This window comes from Phascolarctos cinereus, unplaced genomic scaffold (genome assembly GCF_003287225.1).
Source record: "Phascolarctos cinereus isolate Bilbo 61053 unplaced genomic scaffold, phaCin_HiC Scaffold_726;HRSCAF=1367, whole genome shotgun sequence".
Taxonomy (NCBI): Eukaryota; Metazoa; Chordata; class Mammalia; order Diprotodontia; family Phascolarctidae; genus Phascolarctos; species Phascolarctos cinereus.
In genome coordinates, this window is record NW_027556098.1 from 299343596 (window position 1) to 299360546 (window position 16951).

Genomic DNA, 16951 nt, shown 5'->3' on the forward strand with positions numbered 1-16951 from the left:
TTAATTCCTGCAATTAATACCTAGAATGATATTCATAAGAAATTCTTCTGAGCACAGAATCATTTTTACCTGACTAAGAAAGATGCCCAGAGTGTGTCAGCCATGATGGAATGATAGGAATTCAAATAAGCATGCAGGAAGAAGTTGTTGAACATATCACAATATCTTTTTTCTCTTCAGTTCTATAAATAAAGCTTTGGGCCTTAATCACTTCATGCCCAGACAAGTGTAATTTCCTAAAAGGATCCTTCGCTTAATTTTAAGATGAACAATTTTTTGAATCTCTGTGGTAGCTCACAGCATGCTATATCAAATCAGGTCCATTTCTTTACCCTCTGCTTCAAAGGTCTTTACCAGGGCCGTCTTACTTACCATAGCTTCTCCTAACTCTTCCACAATTTCTTTGCTTCTCTTAGGCTAAGGTCTTAAATGAGCCCATTAGCCAATCATCTCACTCCTGTTTCTGATCATTCTTTCAGATTATAGCAGTATCTAGGGTGTCTTTTGCTATAAATGTCCAAAAACCATTTCCCTCCCCTCATTGAAAAAGGAAATCTTTCATGATCTCTTCCTGGACCTATCAGAGGAAGAGCAATAACCCCCAATCTAATTCAATGATAACGTGAAACACTACCTCTCCCCAACTCATTGCCCCATGAATATGCTTGATGTTTAGTCTTATTTTTTTTCTTTTTTTCTTTTTTTTTTTTGTGAGGCAATGGGGTTAAGTGACTTGCCCAGGGTCACACAGCTAGTGTCAAATGTCTGAGGCCAGATTTGAACTCAGGTCCTCCTTTGATATTTAACCTGTCCATAACACACTATTTATTCTCTGTGTAGCTGCATGTCCTTATGTATTCTATGGTACCTGTTTTATGTCAGGGTAATTCTCATTAAGAAATATTCAATATTGTGCTGTGAAAATGTCAAGATCCTAAAAGATCTCCACCAGTTAGAATGATAGGCTAAATCTAATCAAAGAATAATAGTAATAACACATTATTCATAGGCCTCTTTAAGTTTTTAAAAGTACTTTCTTCACAACAACTCTTGAGAAGGTGGTAGTACATTCACTATTACTTTTATCTATCAAAGAGAAAATTGAAGGTTAATATACTGATTTGTTTTACTTGACTGTTTGATATTTTGAAGCTTCTGGGAAGGGAGGAGGTGAGTTAATATAGAGTGATGGAGATCCAAAAAAGAGGAAGAAAAGAGCATCAATAAAACATTGTTAAATACCCAGAACACAGTCCAGAGGAGGACACAAATAAACAGTGCAATTATGTTATTTTGTTGTTCAATTTAACATACACATTTAAAACTGTAGATAGCAGAAATACGTTTCATACATTTATCTTCTTTTTGGTTCTTCTTTGCATATTAAAATTCACATTTTGTTGTTTGTTGAACATTAAAATGTTCACATTTATTGGTGATTATAAAATGCATAATAAGGAAAATTAAATGAACAATAAAAAGAAAATGGGAACTCTAAGAACTTAAATAACTTGCTGATGTGTCACAGCCAGGGTACATATCCAGGTCTCTTGGTTCTAAATCCTTTGTGTTTTTCATTACATCATGCTGCCTTTCAAGATGAAATTTAGCAGGCATAAAAGTAGCCTTACATTTGAGATCAAAATCATTGCACAAGGGCAAGCTGCAGAAAGCATGATATCTTTTCACAGGGAAAAGATCTGGGAGTTTTAAGGGACTGCAAGTTGTCTATGAGTCAACAATGCATCACTGAAGCCAAATAACTTAATGAGATCTTAAGCTACATTAAGGAGGTAGGTAGATGACATAATGGATAGAGTGCCATGCCTGGAGGCAGGAAGACTCATCTTCCTGAGTTCAAATCTGGCCCCATACACTTACTAGCTGTGTGACTTTAGGCGAGTCACTTAACCTTGTTTGCCTCAGTTCCTCACCTATAAAATGAGCTGGACAAGAAAATGGCAAACCACTCCAGTATCTTTGCCAAGAAAACCCCAAATAAGATCACAATGAGTTGAACATAACTGAACAACAACAAAAGCTACATTAATGGAGGCAGAGTGTCTAAAAAAAGAAGAGGTAACGGATCTGCTGTCATCTGCCCTGGTCTCACCACATCTAAAATATTTTATTCTGCTCCAGATGCTACAATTTAAGAAGGAAATTGGTGAACTGAAATATTTCTAGTTTAATAGGTGACCAAGAAGACTGGTGAAGAGACTAGAGACTATGCCACATATCCTAGGTTCATATTAGATTGAAAGAACTAGGAATATTTATTCTGGAGAATAGGAAACATGGTCAGTGCCTTACACATAGCAGGAGCTCAATAAATGTTGAGTTGAATAAAATTGACACAAGGTAGTCTTCAAGTTTCTGAAAAGTTGTTATGTGGAAGAAGGATTAGATTTGTTTTATTTGTTAGTAAAAATGAACTAGAGCAGAATTAGAATATTGAGGGGATGTTCCCAAAACACATATTTAAGTGTGATGTAAAGGTAAATTTCCTTAATACAGTAACAATCCAAAAGTGAAATGGGCTGCCTTGAAAGACAGTATGGTCCTATTCCTTGGAAGTCTTTGAGTGAAGACTAAAGACCATCAGTTGGGGAGTGGAATTGAGAGGATTCTTGTTTAGTGACAGTTGGGCTTGATTACTTCTGCAGTCCATTCTGGCCCTGTGATTTTAGACATAAAATGATTTTGTTCGATGATCATGTTACTTATAAAAACATCTTTAAATTGATAATGTTGATCTGCATCTTTGAGGATTAAGGATCTGAGAATTATAGAAAAGTAGAAGTGGAGGGTATCTTAGTCCAGCACCCTTGTTTTACTGATGAAATGGAAACAGAGACCAAGAGTGTTGAAGAATCTTGTCCAAGTTGGTAAGTATCCAGGGCCATCTCCAGTCATCCTGGTCTACATTTCACCACTGGACCCAGATGGCTCTGGAGGAGAAAGTGAGGCTGGTGATGTTGCACAGCCCTCCCTCACTTAAATCCAGTTCACTTGCATGCCATAGCATCGCCTTCCTGATGTCTTGGTCCTCTTCAACAACGAAAAATAAATAACAACAAATGGTTTAGCTAGAACTCTGAATTCAAGTTTAAAACTTGTAGGTTTTAGTTAGTATTTAATTCATATGAAACTTAAAAGAAATGCCTGAAAATTAAAGAAGGTAATTGAGGTACTCTTTAGAAAGACATAAAACGTCAACCCTAAAAATCACTGATCAGGCAGCATAATTTTGTGTGACTTAAAGGTCAAATAGAAACTAAGGGACAGTTTTTTTAGAATTGGAAAATCTTGGGTGTTTAAAAGGAAAGGGAAGCTGGTTGGAAAAGAAAGAAGTTCACACACACAAATTAATGTAGGTATAATATATTTTGGAGACAGAAAATTTTGCCAAAAGTTGTTCACTAAAGGCCTAGATTAGTTGTTCTTAAAGTGTTAACCCCCTGGGGGTCTCTGCAACCTTTTCAGGGAGTCTAGACAGGGGTGGTTCTTCTTTGCATATTAAGATTCACATTTTGTTGTTTGTTGAATATCAAAATGCTCACATTTGTGGTGATTATAAAATGCATAATAAGGAAAATAAAATGTTGTTTTGGTTGAAGAATAAGAAGAAAATCTAGCCTCACACAGATACAAAGTTGGAAAGGGGTGGGAGGGCAGTATTTTACTAGGTAAATATATCTTACTGGGTTCTTGGATGTGGCCCTTTGACTAAGCCCAAATTTTACAGAACAAATCCTTTTGTTAAGTTCTGTGAGATTTGGATTCAGTCAAAGGGCCACACTTGAGGACCTAGAGGGCCACATGTGGCCTCAGGGTCGCAGGTTCCCACCCCTGGTAGGAAGTGAAAACAATTTCATAATAATGATAAGAAAGGGTAGTTGGAAAAGAACAGGTAAGTAAGTGCATGATGTATTTTACTGGTGAGCTCAGAGAGGAAGTGTCATCTTGTGACAATTACATTCAAGGTGTGTCTCATTTGGAGAGCAAATGATGTGGACTGGATTAAAAAGACATCAGAGTCCAGGAATGAGAGGAATTCTGAGATCCTATCAATATTAATATTGGAAGCTCTGAAGAAAGTGGCTAGAATATTGGATGGATAGAGGAAATAAATGAAATGCCCAAGTTATTTAGGAAAGCAGAGGTTGATTTGGGACTTGGTAGACAATAACAACATTACTAGAATAATTGACTACTTGAGAATAGAAAATGAGGGATGGAACTGGTAAGAGCCTGAAAGGAGAACTGAGGAATACAGGAATAGAATTCCAATATAAAAATCTGTGGAATCTAGTTTCTAGAAAGAGTCTCTCCCACACTGCCAGAGTACACCTGTAGGAAAGGAGATAACCTGATCTATATATTGACCTCTCTATTCCTGCCTCCTTTTCCCTCCTTTCCCATGGTTATTAGAGGTATAGATTCCATGGTCCAGACTTTTAATCCTGGTAGGAGTTGAGGGTCTCAATAGTACCATAATGGATATATTGCCACATATGCCCCTGCCCAATTCATCCCCAAATTATTTGTAATAGTAGCAAACTTTAAGGTGTCCCACGGAGGATATAAAAGAATCAATCTACTAAAATTGTATTGCTATTAGGAGAAATCCATATTTTTTTTTGACGGGGAGGGGCAGGTCTTGAATAAGAAGAAGTTAAGTTTGTCCAAAGTCCATGAGACCAAGGCCAAAGAGAAAGAACAAAGGAGAGGATAGACATGAACAGAAGGCCACATGGATAAATTATCCAGTTGAAACAAGTAACTGGGGTGAGTTGAAATGAGTGCTGCTAAAAACATGAGGTTGGCATGAATGTGTTGAGTTCAAGATGATAGGAGGAAAGTTAGAGCAGAAATGAATAATGAGACAGATATGCTGTTAGGTTTCCGCAAGAAAATATATTGGGAGAGGAAATACTATGAGAGTTCATTGAAACATTACTGGGCTAAAAGCCAGGTGATCTGGGCTTTGCCACCAGCTAGCTGTGTGACCTTAGATGAGTCATTTGTCTTCTCCAGGCTCTAGTTTGCTCATCTGTAAAACAAAAGAATTGGATTAGATGAGCTACAAGGTTCCCTTCTGCTGTTACTTTCTATATGAGTAAACAGCTGGCTAAAAGAATCTATAAAAACTAGTGGTCAGCATTTCAATACCAAAATTGTGCGTGGGGGAAGTATTAAATATGTCCCATAAAAAGCATCTTTGATGCCAAAGAAATACATTTTGTGAATGGATTTTGTTTTTATGTCACAGTCATTTCTGGAAATATTCCCCTCTCATCCCTAAAATGAAAGAGAAAAGGTTCAGCAAAAATGTTGAACGTAGTGACCACATCTACAATGTATATATAACATTCCACCCTAGTAGTCACAGTCTCCATTATAAAAGGAGGAAGGTATGTTTCATTGTCTGTTCTCTAGGACTATTACTGCTATTTCAGTTACTCTGAGTTCAACTTCCTTGTGGCTATTTTTTCATTTACATTGTTGCTGTCCTACATTGTATATACAAGTCTTCTGCTAACAGAGTGCTGCTACTAGATAAAATCATTTATTTCACAGTGACTGGATAATCAAAGAAACCATAAGTTCTGGGGTCATTCATAAACTTTCCTCCCTTGTCCTCACACCATCATAGCCACTCAATTGACAAAGCAAAGGAGAGAGAAGGTGGTCTTTTCTGTGGTAGAGTCACTCCTTTGCATGTCTTTCACCCTTAGGTTCTCATTTTACCTTCTTGGTCTATCAGGAGCCTTCATTGTACTGTTACTAGGCAACCTGTATTTGTGCTTGGACGGAAACAGTCTCTCAACTCAACCTCCAGCCAAAGTTGGCAGCATGGATGGATAGTGAGGGCCATGTTACTTCAGTGGTAGAGAGGTTCGTCCTGACACCAGAGTTACTATTCTTATGAATCACTTGAATGAGATAATTAAGATTATTCTCATTAATTTGGGAGAATGACACAAAATTGTGGAGGGCCTTGTTGCCATCACAAAACAATAGGAATAGAATTTGTAGTGACCTTTTTGTGAGAAATGATTTATCACAAATAAAATAAAATTCAAGTGAAGAAGAAAAACAACACACCACATGGGTTTCAGCAAACACCACAATGCAAAAAGATCATTGTGGGGAATAAATCAAATAAATGAACCATGTAATTCTATATATTTTTTCAAATGTAACATGATACTGGGATATATTAAAGAGAGACTGTAGTGCTCAGGGCTTGGTTAGACATCTAAGATGACAAGTCATCCACTGCATCCTGGGCCATCAATAGTTGCCCTGACTTCTGTCTTGCCACTGGACTTTGGTGACTCTGGAAAAGAAAGTGAGGCTGTTGACTTTGTGCAACTCTACCTCACTTCAATCCAGTTCTTATTCAAGTCAAGACATCTCTCCATGATGTCATTGGTCTTTTTCAAAACAAATGACATTCAGTTATACAGGTATACCATGCTTCATGCTTTAAAAGTGCAGCTATTTCCAATGATAAGAACAAAAAGATTTAACTAATGATAAGATACTTTTAAGAAACTTGGAATTTCAGAACTGAAAGAGACATAGAAATAATCTAGTCCAACATTTTTATTTTATGGATGAGGAAGCTGAGAGCTAGAGGACAAATGACTTGTCTGAAGTCATAGATATATAGAAAATCTTATTTGTCAAGTGTGAATAAGGTGATTAAGGGAAGTCAGGGACATCCTGATTAATAAAGACCTTTAAAGCTAGAATGATAGAGTTTCTTTTGTTTTTATGTAGACTAGAACTGTAATGGATCTTCACCATCATAGGATAATAGACCAAGAGTCCAAAGGTACCATTCAAGGACATCAAGTCCAACTTCCTCATCATACAGTTGAGGAAAATGTTGAAGAAGTTGAAACTCTTGTCCAAGGTCTCCACATGTGAGGTGGGATTTGAACCCAACTGAGGAAACTGAGGCACAGTGAGGTTAAGTCACTTTTGTTAAGTTAGTTCTAGGGCATATATGCTGTACTTGGAAAAGGTACCCAGATAGCCTGCTTTGAGAGGTGTGGAAAGACTGAAAGTTTCCCTCCCTGTCCTCCCCAATATCATTCCTACTGATCTTTCACTACAGATGAAATCTCTCCCCAGAGTTATTTTGGAGACTAAGAAATTATTTACTAGACAAATATGCAATATACTAACCCTTTTCTCTCTTAAAGCCTTCAAGTAATATGACATGGTTATATAGGTTTTCATGTTATTATTCAGTCATGTCCAACTCCTTGTGTCCCCATTTGGAGTTTTCTTGGCAAAGATACTGGAGTGGTTTGCTATTTCCTTCTCTAGCTCATTTTACAGATGAGGCAACTGAGGCAAACAGCGATTTGCCCAGGGTCACACAGATGGTAAGTGTCTGAGGCCAGATTTGAACTCAGGAAGATGAATTTTCCTATTTTAAGCCCAGTGCCTGCTCTATTCATTGTGCCATCTAGCCTCCCCAGATTTTCATGAGAAGTCAGGAAAATTCTGAGCAGAGGCTGCTGCAGGCCCAGCTCTCACAATTTGTCCCCTTCTGTCCCAGGAACTAGGGAAATGGTAGCAAGAGAGCAGTAGCCAGTGGGAGTGGTCTACAGTTTTTGCCCAGAGTAGTTTTGCTGGTTCCAGGATAATTTGCCAGTAGGAACTCCAGTGGTTCTAGGATTCTACAGAATCTCCCCAAGTGATGGCCCCAAAGTCAGACCCACCTACCCATGGAATACTATGACACCCAGCCCATTTCTTTGGGGTGGGGGTAAGTAAGGGCAGGAGACATAAATCAAGATTGGCCTGAACAGTAGCACTGTTTTCTTATTATCTTGACCCCTTTGCAGGTTGTTATTTCTTAGTTGCCCCTGACACTGTCTGCCTCACTCCCTATGTGGAGCATCCTGCACCCTCAGTGACTCTACCCCCCTCAGACTGGGCATGCTCACTAGCTGGGCAGGCTTTGGTCGCCCAGTGGGAAGCCTTTGCACTCCCCGCGCTTCGGTCGGCTCCCTCCCCGTCAGGAGCCACCCAGGTTGCAGCCCAACGCTGCTCTCCTCAGCCTGACCCAGATTCTTGCCCCCGCCCAGCCAGCCCGGATCCAGTGCGGCATCTGAGGCGGCTGCTCTTCTCGTGCCTCGGGCGCCCGGTGACAGAGTTGTTCTCTGCTGCTGCCACCGAGGAGAGCCGAGCCAGCTGCTTATAGAAGGCAGCGGGAGGGTGCGCAGGCTGGGGAGGCTGGGGAAGGAGGGATGGAGACAGGGCTGCCGCTCTGTGGGACCAGTTTAACCAGCAGCAGCAGTCGCCAGAACACAGGTAAGTGGCGGAGCTCTGGCGCCCAGAGCTGGGGATGCGGGAAGGAGGCAAGGGCAAAGAGACGAATACCCAAAGAAGAGAGAAGGCGAGGAGGGGGGCGGGGAGGAGGAAGGAGCTGCAGTAGAACTGGGGCGCAGCACAAATTGTAAAAGGGGTGCGAAGGGAGAAAGCATAATAGGATGAGAGCCGGATTCAGATTGGGATGAATGGGATAATGCATTGCGTTTATCTGCTCCGCGGACTGCCCTCGAGGGCAGTCGCGAGCACCCTGAGACTCTCGAGGAGAACGCACTTCGCTCTCCCAACGCTGTCTGCAGGTTGGGGTACTAGGTTGTTTCCAGCTCAGCCCAGAGTGCAGGTCGCCTAGCGACAGGACACTAAAGGATCCTGAAGGGGCAGGCTGGGTGTGGAGACAAGAGATAACAGAGTGAAAGGAGGGCAAGGGGGCGTGGCCGGACCCAGGGCCCCTCAGCAAACACCCCCCCTCCATCAGAGGTTTCCTAGGCTGCTGAGTCCGCCGGCAGTTGGTGAAGGGGAGGGGGAAGCTAGTTGGCTTCTGGCCCTCAAGCTTGTGGTTTCTGAGATTATCTGCCTAATGAGTTTCAAGGCTGAAACTACCTGCTGGGAAAACCCCTGGCTGGAGAGGCCATCCATTTTTTCCTAGGGCAGGTAGAATTGGAAGAGGCTTCTCACTAGGGCTGGATGACTGGTCCTTAAAGTGGGGGGGGGGGTGTTTGGTACGGGTTGCGTTTTATTGTTGGGCGTAAGTGTTTTTAAAGTATAGGTGTAGTCTTTGCTTACTCACAGTGGAATTGCTAATCCTCTATGTGGTGCACCCTGGAAGACACCTTATAAATGTTGCAGGAAAGCCCTCCCTGGCTTCCTGGCTTTGGAAGAGTTTATTCAATAGATTTATGCCCATCTTTCTGCACTGAATAGTCAGGGTCAACTTCTCCCCAGGGCTTTCCGCAATCTGAATTTGAAGAAACTCCTAGGTTAAGGAAAGGGGGCTACTGCTTACCGGTAACCCCTCCTCCAAATCCCATTCTAATGAGCAAATTAAGAGGAGGCAAGTTCTGGGCTGGTTTCCAGGCGCTGCTCCGCAGCTCCGCAGTGTGTGCGTGTTTGTGTTGCTAGCTTGACAACCATCCTTAACAGGAGCTGCCAACATGGTGGAAAGCAGGTAGTGTGTGGTTGATGTTGCTGACCGGATCAACATGTTTTTCTTCTGATATCATATGGTTACAATATGACTAAGTCATATTCAGCTCAGAAGTTGCTCCACAGTCAACCAGACAGGAACCTTGAGAGGGTTCTTCCGTCCAATCTCTTTTACTTTGGTTACAGACTCTAAATGTATTTGGACAGGAATGAGAAATGCCATCCTGCTCAGTAATTGCATGGATTGTTCTGTCTAAATAGTGCAGGAAGGGCCAATTAATGCCAAGGACCTTCATGCTAGAAACAAAGGGCTGTAGGGCATATTTTCTTGTTTGCCTTAATTTCCGTTGCACCATTGCTACGAATTAATTAGGGAACAGGCAAATGCAGATGCTCTTTTTTCTTAATGGTGACCTTACCATGAAAGGACTTGTTTTTTCCTTTCAGAAAGGTAGGTACACAACCTCCCAGAAGACCTTTGCAGAATTTTTCTGTTGTGTTTGATGTTAAGTCTCTGGTTAAACATGATAATAAAGCAATAGCACCGTCTGACTTTCAGCCCACGAATAGTTCAACGGAAATGCTTCAGTTTACAGATGCCCTTGTTAAGAGACCCATCTCCCAACAAAGAACACTGTAAATAAATGATGTGGTGTTTCCTTGGAGGTTTTTCTTCCTCCCCAACATGTTAGTATGTATAACATAGATCATCAATCTTGATAAATGAAGATATCCTTCGTACAAACTATTGGGAAAACACAATCGCTGAAATAATTTTTTTATGAGGAAAATGCTCAGGGTAGTCTTATTTAGAGTGAATTTTAAAGTAAGAACCTTCCAAATTATTAGTAAATGTTGAATAATATAACCTTGATGAATGGCTGACATCTAAATGTAGATACAAGAAAAGAGACTATGCATTTTAGTAATTCCATAAAATTTTTGGCTTTCAAAATCATGTTGATAAAAATCTTAGCCCTGTTTCTGCTTCTGCAGCTAGGAGGGTGTTATTAGATAGGAATTCTGTGGAATTAGGATTACATACTAAACAGTGTTAGCCAAAGACCTTTCTCTTAATGTATTTTCCACACAACAACCTTGTGAGGTAGGTCAAGTATTATTATCCCCATTTTATAGATGAAGAAATAAACTCAGAGAGAGTAAGTGACTTGCCCAGGGTAACACAGCTTGTAAATATTAGAGCTGGTCATTGAACCCAGGTCACTTGATTCAGAGTCTAGCATTTTCATCACTGAGCCACAGCCTCTAAAAGACATTTAAAATATTCAGTGATTCAGCCCAACAACCCAAATTGTCCAGCCTCCTCGGTGTCCTTGTGATTATAACCTCTTCTGGTCAATTCCTTATTTGTATAATGTATAGGCCAGTACTCCAAGCTTTGAACTTAATAAGGACTGGCTTAAGTCTCAGGGCCAACCTCTCCTTCCTATCGTATTTCTTTCTATGGCTTGTATAGTCTCATTTGATGTTGCCTTTGGGAAATCTTAGAATATAGCTTGAGCATAGCTTGTGCCTGTGTGTTTACATATGTAGGTAAAAGAGTCTCCTGACCCTACACAAGCATTCAAGGTAACAATGCATATATTGGGCACCGGAAAGATTTTATTCCACCCCATAGAAAATGTAGAAAACACATAAAAGACTCTCAGAAACCACAAACTATCTATATAAGTGCCATTCAGGTGGATCTTGTCTTTCCCTAGGGTCTTCAAGTCTTCAAGCCTAGGGGTTAGAATCTTCTTGGAAGGGAAATGACCTCAGGGTGGCATTCCAGGAAGTCCCACTTTATGCTAGTTGGATAATTATCCAACCTATGGTCTAAACTCTTCCCAGAAAGAAAATGCTTTGTAATTGCAAGGGAGGTAGCCTTTTTCCCACTGAACATGTGGTAACAGGATAATGTAATCTGGACCAAGGGCAAAGTCCAGAACTTCTCTTCATATAGTGATTTCTCTAGGCTCAAAGGTCGTATGTGTGATCCTTTTTTCTTTCTTTCTAGTAGTCTGGTGCTTCTTAGGAGCTCTCATTCTTTCTCTAGAAAGTTAAATCCCTGAACTACACACCTGGGATTGTTAAGAAATAACCTGTTGGTTGATACTGCCCAGGAATTCTTTTTCTCTCTCTCTCTAGAAAGCTGGATTCCAAGATTATGCTTCTCAGAAATTGCCCCCTTTTCTTTTCAGAAGGCTGGGGTTCCAGAATTCTTGCGATTTGACCATGTGGTTCTCCTCTCTCTGGCTGCCACCTGTTGATCTGAGAGGTTGTACTACTTCCTTTCCAAGTTTAGGGCTGAGAATTTGAGGTCCAGAACTCCTTTTTGGGTCTTATGCCCATGCAGCTTCCATGTGCCTATATCTCAAGGCAGCCATTAATGGCTCTAAGGTGGAGAACACCTAACTCTAACCACCACCAATCTAAGAATTCTCATCCATTCTATTGTGTTCCAATCTTGCCTTAGAAAAGTATAAAAGTCCCCAAGTTTATGACTGAAAATTTCCATTTTATAGGCCAGGATAAAGGAGATAGCTTCTCCCATAACAGTCTGCCCCACAAGAGTCTAAGTCACAAAATTCATCTGTATTCTCTTAGTATCATCATCAGTAATGCCCGACAAAAGCCATCAATGTAAGATCATCAAGCTGATCAGGGAACTACCTAAGTAACCCCCAAGAGTTGTCCATGGCCCCCTCAAAAAAAAGTAAGGATGAGCATGTCCATACTCTCAAAAACCTGAACAAAGGCTCATCAAGGTGAACAAGGAGCGCCCCTGATCAATCCCCTACCTATGTAACACTAGCAATCATCTATTTGAAGGCACAGCCATACAAACTACTAAGTATCCCAACATTCCTCCAACAGATTCCATTTAAGTCTTTACCAACTCACCAGAAATGTTTGCTTCCTCCTTTGAAGGTCATGGATAAGTCGTAGGGACTTGGCTGGAGCAGAAACCACTGCTGATCTGGAATTAATTTGGGTGGTTCAAACCATCACAATTGTGTGTGAATGGATTCATTTCAGTCCTTAGAAACAGGCAAATTAGATATTGATTAATATTAGCTGCCCACCATTTCTTCAGGAAAAATAGTTTTCATAATGTAAGCAAGATTAAGTACATATTAAATATCATACACAATATGTATAAAAATGCATTGTGGTCTTCAATTTTGAAAAAAAAAGTCAATCAAATATAATACTATAGCTACTTGTTTGAGGGAGTGATCAGAATGGATTTGCATTCTGATAGAAAGTCCAGAGACAAGATGAACAAACATGTTTAATGTTCAAATGATGATGATGATGATAGACATTTGTATGTTGTCTACTATGTGCCAGACGTGTTAAGTACTTTATAAATATTATCTCATTTGATCTTCACTATAACTCTGCGAGGTAGGTGCTATTATTATCCCCATTTTACAGAGAGGAAATTGAGGCAAATAGAGTTAAATGACTTGCCCAGAGTCACACAGTAAGTGCCTGAGGCAAGATTTGAACTCAGATCTTCCTGACTCTAGGCCCAGATCTCCATCCACTGCACTACCTGGATGCCTCCAAATCAATAAAAATCTAGTAAGTGCTTAATATGTTCGAGATACTGGGTCAAATTCTGGGTTGGGGAGGGGAATGACACAATTCCTGCCTTCAAGGATCTTAAAAATTTAATTAAGATATACATAATAAGTGTGATATAAGGTAAGATTTGATTAGTGCAAAGGAGAGGTCCAAATCAAGCAATTTAAGAAATTTCTTAAGAGGAGGAGGGTCATTTCCAGACCTCTCTTTCAGCTGTTGTATTAAAGAAGTCTTCATGGACAAAGTGATACCTGAGCTATGTCTTGAAAAAAGAAAAGGATTTTACTAGGTAAAAAATGGGGGGAATGAATTCCAGATGGGAGATGGCCTGCAATAACATGATGAGAGATGGTATGTTTAGTTCTGGGAATATCTGGCAGTCTTTTGGTAAGCATGCAGAGTGTACGTAATATGAAAGGGTAGGTTAGTTATATCAAATTGTTTACTGTCTTAAAGAGAAGGAAGAGAGAGAAAATTTGGAACACAAAACTTTTTTAAAATGAATGTTAAAAATTGTCTTTACATGTAACTGGCAAAAATAAAATATTTTTTAAAAAAAGAAAGGGAAAGTTAGATTAGGTTTAGGAGTTTATGCTTTTTTCCTATATGCAGTGATTAGCTGTTCACGGATTTTGGGCAGGAGAGTATGCAGGTCAAGCCCTCTGCCTTAGTAAGATTATTTTGTAGCTGTGTGAAGATTGAAGAGGGGAGATACTAGAAGCAAAAATGCAGGAGGCTTTTACAGTAGACCAGATGGGAGGTAATGAGGACCCAAACTAAGGTTGTGATAATATGAGTGGAAGAAAAGGATAGATACACGAGAGACTGCAGGTAAAAAATGGATAGGACTTGGCAACTGATTAGATATGGAGAATGCAGGGGAGAAAGAAGAGAAAAAATGAGCTGGAGATTGAGAGACTGACTGGGTGCCTGAGAGATGGTGGTGCCATCAGCAGAGATAGTGGGTGTGTTGTCTTTTCAGTAGCAAATGAGATACTGGTTTAGTCCAAATTTCCAGTTTTCTCCTGCTCCCTGGAAGGAAGATACCGATGGTAGGAAAGGAGAAGCAATGTAGGTTTTGTAGAAATAGTGGTTTGTGAAAATGAGCATATGCTAGTAGTACCAGGGAGTACCCACTCAGAATGTATAAAAATGATTAGTTCAAAAAAAAAAAAGAAAAGAAAAATAGCATGCTGTTTTTCAAAACCACAGCAGAACACTGTCACTATGTTGATGAGGGAAAGAAACTTTCCAAAAAAGCTAAATTTCAGTCACTGTCCAGGCAGGAAAGAACAATTGGAAAATTCATCAGCCATTGCTTGCATTTCTGTCCTCAACTCTGATAATCTATGTGGATCTCAGCTCTTCTGACTCTCAGCGTTTTTGACTTCATTAGTGACCATCAGTAAATTATAATCTGTTTGATTTTCAACAAATTGTGCATTTCACAGTAAGGACTCAGGCTCATCCAGTATTACAAATATCACATGTTGACATATTCAAAGGAATCTTAAAGCTAAGACATATCTTAAGCATATTAAGTTAAAAAGAAGGTCTTAAGTTAACAAATAACTTTCCTTCAAAATAGAAAAAGAACCTTAATTCATGATTGTGTCAGCTGGCTTTCTCATGTGACAATTAGCTTTTTGTTACTGGAACTAGACAATTTGAGAAATCTTTTCATGCCCTTTTTGTGAGAATTTTTTTCATGCCTTATGACTTAGTTGTAAAAAATAATCTAGTTATGCATGAATTAAAAAAAGAAACAACCAAGATTTACTATTTTGTTCAATTTGTTAATTGTATTGAAAGATACTGAAGAAATTATTATAAAACAAATTTGTGCCCTAGATTTTACAAAAGCAAGATTTAACATAGCAATATCTCTAAGGTTAACTTAAATAGACTAATAGTCTAATGAAGTTCATATCCTTTTGACGGAATTGGGAAATTAGGTCATACAAAGAAAACTTAAAGTAAATGGTAAATATTTGTTGAATTGAATTAAATAACATTAACAATGCTCTGTTCCTTTTTCCTTCCTAACTCATATTTGGGAGTCAGAAAACTAAGGATGCTTAGATTTTCTGAGTGACCTTGAGTGAGCCATTTATTTTTTAGATCCATTTTTTTCATTCACAAAATGGAAGGTAAACATTTCCCCCTAAAACACCCATTTTACATGCACATCTATCTCTATGAAATGAACTGTAACTCCTGATGCTTTGTGATGTGACTAACATCATCATTAATTGGATAGTATTAAGTTTGGTCTATCTGCCCCAGAATCCTTTAGACAAAACCTTTTCATATAATTTCATGTTGCTTTGTACATGTTTGCCTTTTGTCCTTTTAATCCTGAAGTAGGTAGATGCTTAAGAACTTGTTCCTTAATTAAAAAAAAAAGTTTCAACAGGCCCATGTACCAAAATTTCAAGGTCATTTGACTGTAACCTTTAATATAATTTGAAAATAATTTCCATTAGTACTGATTTTTGCAGTGGTTGTTTGGTTAATTAGACTGTTTGATATAGGAATTTGTCTGAATTGAATAACCCATACAGAGAATATTCTTTTGTATAAATAATGAAAAGTTATTTTGTCCCTGTTGAAACGTCATTTTCTTTTTTTCCCTCAGAGGTTGTTTGATTTTTATAAATATTTTCAATGATATTATTCTCTGCTGCAAAATTCATCTTATTTCATCACCCAATGAACATAATAAATATTTATAGAATGACTAAATCTCCAGAACTAATTACAATATAGGCCCTTTGTCTTTTCAGGCGAAAAAGAATAATTCAGAAATTCTTTTCAGAATTTAGGAGCCAATTTTCTAAGATTTTATTTTTCAAGATAAAATTTAATATCAAATCTTTTTTAGTCCCAGAATAAATCTAAGTTGGCAGAATATATCAGAAACTTTTTCTGAAACAGAAAGTTTAAACAACTATTTTAAGAATTATAATATCACAGTAGTTTGAAAAGAAATGCATATCATCTATAATCATTATTCATAATTGGAAAATCAGGAGCAGCAATTTCACTTAGTATTCATTTTTATTTTATATAAGATCAAGATTTTAACTCTGTTACTATATTCTTTAATTTATTACTTCATGTATTTATAATCAATTCAGAATACTTTGTAGACTTTCGTAAATGAGATACATAATCATTCAAAAGAGGTCCACCTAACTAACCACATAGGAAAAGCCAAGTGGATGAAGAATGCCTATTGTTGAAATTATGATATGCATTTGTATGGACAATCTATAGAGCTCATCTGTACAAGTAGCTCAAACATCTATCCTGGATGGAAAGGGAATTGACCTCTAAATTCAATAAGAGAAGGAGAGCAGGCAATATTTTACAAAAGCAAAATTTAACATAGCAATATCTTTAAGGTTAACTTAAATAAATAGACTAACTCAGGTTAATAAAGCTCATATTCTTTTTGAAGAAATAGGGAAAGCAAGCAAAATTTCCTTAGGGAAATATGGTGCAATACTTTATATGACCCCAAACTTCTTCCTGAGACAAAGGTCCATCTTTTTTTATATATTCATATCCTTTTGGTAATGCTTTATGACTGGTTGCAAGTGATCCAATATCATAGCACCTAAAGAATTAAAATTATGTGTCAACTAAATTAAAATGGAGAAAGCTCACAGTAGACATGAATAAACTGTAGCACATTACTATGAAGAATTGTGCAGGAGTATCATAAACGATATAATCAGAGGGAACTATCTTTTGTTGTCTTTTTGGTTTCATTCTTAAATGCCCTCAGGGTGATTTTGCATACTTGAGTGTCTTACCAAGTTTTCATTTAACTTGTTTTCACCTTTAG

The 16951-nt window shown here is 38.6% G+C and overlaps 1 protein-coding gene across 1 annotated transcript in view; it reads left to right on the plus strand.

The window, feature by feature from the left end:
- Window positions 1–7987: 7987 nt before the first annotated feature.
- Window positions 7988–16951, plus strand: part of ELMOD1 (ELMO domain containing 1) — a 73707-nt gene continuing 64743 nt past the window's right edge. Inside the window, 1 exon segment of the mRNA XM_020996183.2 lies at window positions 7988–8340. The gene's annotated coding sequence lies outside the window, so the exon portion shown is untranslated.